The following is a 2,496-nucleotide window of genomic DNA, read 5'->3' as shown; positions in this document are numbered from 1 at the left end:
TGGATCCACTGAAAAAAGAGGTCCAGATGATGCTGGAAATGGGAGTTATAGAGCCATCAAGAAGTGAGTGGTCAAATCCCATTGTGTTGGTTCCTAAAAAAGACTCAAATCAACTACGTTTTTGTTCTGACTTAAGAAAGTTAAACAGCATTTCCTGTTTTGATTCTTATCCCATGCCACGCATTGACGAGCTACTGGAAAGACTGGGGAAAGCCAAATACATCACAACATTAGATTTATGTAAGGGTTACTGGCAAGTGCCTTTAGATCCATCCTGTAAGGAAGCCTTTCAGATTCCAGGAATGGGTTTATTTCATTACACGGTTCTACCATTTGGTCTTCATGGAGCACCAGCTACCTTTCAAAGGTTGATGGACATTATTCTTAGTGACTGTTCCAAGTTTGCTGCCGCCTACCTGGATGATGTTGTGATCTACAGTGAAACTTGAGAGAATCACCTACAACATCTAAAGGTGGTAATGGCAAGGATCCAGAATGCTGGTCTCACTCTGAATGTGAACAAGTGTGCATGGGCACAAGAAGAAGTAACATATCTGGGCTACCTTGTTGGCCATGGACAGATAAAGCCACAACTTGAAAAAGTAAGAGCCATTCAAACAATTCCCAAACCTCAAACAAAGAAGCAAGTGAGATCATTTTTGGGCTTAGTTGGGTGGTATAGAAGATGTATACCCCATTTTTCAACTTTGGCAGCCCCTCTGACTGAGTTGACAAAAAGGTCTACTTCTAAAATTATGTGGAAGGAGGACTGTGAACATGCATTTCAATCTTTAAAGAAACTGATTTGTCAAGCTCCTGTTTTACAGAGTCCTAACTTTTCCAAGCCGTTTATTGTTCAAGTGGACGCTTCAAATGTTGGTCTTGGAGCAGTGCTAGCTCAGGGAGAAGCTGGTGAAGAGAAACCTGTCCTTTTCTTAAGTAAAAAGCTTTTTGACCGGGAGAAAAAGTACTCCACAGTAGAAAAGGAAGGACTTGCAATAAAGTGGGCTTTGGACTCTTTAAAATATTATCTCCTAGGAAGGGAGTTTACTCTGCAAACTGATCACAGACCTCTGAAGTGGATGCATTCCAAGCAGCATCAGAATGCCCGTATATTACGTTGGTGCCTCGCCCTTCAGCCATACCAGTTCACCATACAGCATTGTCCAGGTAAGAAAAATCTTATTGCTGACTACCTTTCTCGTTTACCTGAGTTTTGTAAACCAGAGGGGGAAGAAGTGAGTAAATGTTAAGAAGCAATAATATTTTCTGTAACATTTAAATTCTAGAATGTGTATGTGATCCTTTTGTTTGTGAAATGTTTGTTACCTTTTGGGTGTGTCCTTGTAGCGGCCATCTTGGAACCTACCAAAGAGGAGGCCCGCCTCAAACCCAGCTCTTTTATAGAAAGGCCCATGTTTGCCGGACTTTGATTGGCTGGGCAGTTAATGGAGAAGGTGGGGACAACAGTATATAAGAGGACTGTTGGCTGAGCCAAAAGAGGGGGGAAGAAAGCTTGAGAAGATGTCATTTTGTCTTGTCTGTGAGCCATGCTGTGCTGAAGGAGGCCTAATAAACCACCTTTGTTTATGCTACAGCCAACTTTGAGGAGTTTTTCTTCCACACCACACCTCTCAGTGTAACACCGGGGCAGTACACTTGCGGAAGCATGTCGAAAATGTTAAATCAAAGATGGGTCGAATTGTTGCATTCCTCAGCTACATGAGCCGTGATAAGACGGCCCTGGGGTCCTGGCGCTTCTTGGATGACGCAGGACGCATAATGGCCTGGCCCGCTGAACTCACCCGTCAGCAGAAGGCAATGAATACTGTTTTAAGTTTACCTGGTAAACACAACGCAGTTCCACGTGTACTTCATGGAGACGCCTCCAAGAAGCTCCAGGCTGTCAAAGCATCAGCTCGTGTCCGTGATGCGAGCTCTCAGGTCGGCTACGTACCAAATCGGAACGAAGGTGGTGCTTCAGCAGATAAAGGTTAAGTCTGAGAAGCTCCAGCGCTCCATAACGCCTGACCTTTCCGCAGATGCCTCGCAAAATCTCAGAGCTGGATCTTTAAACTCTTGCTGAGCTCATCGCCAAAGAGGCACGACGTGGGACTGAGACACCTGCTTTACGGCTTCTTTGCCCTTTACCTTACGTGTCTCTACGGCCATCGAGCAGGCGTGATGACCAATCTTACCACCGAAGAGGTCCTGAGGCTGCGAGGGGGTCCATCTCTTCCTCTCCGGGGGTCGTGCTCAATGTAAGTCTGCACACACTAACATGGCTGCTGCTGCTGCTGCATCCAGCCATTTAACATTTCTCTCCCCGTCTTCACCTGACGCAGGCAAAGAACCATAAGACAGCCCGGGTGTTCGGATGTGCTCAGGTCTTCCTCACACACGAGGAATTGGGCTGGATCCAGCGGTAGATGGAGATCCGTGCTCTGCTACGTCCGCATTGTGACCTGGTGTTCTTCAATACCAACCACCAGCATG

Source organism: Xiphophorus maculatus, chromosome 9 (assembly GCF_002775205.1).
Source record: "Xiphophorus maculatus strain JP 163 A chromosome 9, X_maculatus-5.0-male, whole genome shotgun sequence".
Classification (NCBI taxonomy): Eukaryota; Metazoa; Chordata; class Actinopteri; order Cyprinodontiformes; family Poeciliidae; genus Xiphophorus; species Xiphophorus maculatus.
Note: the sequence above shows the minus strand (reverse complement) of the source record.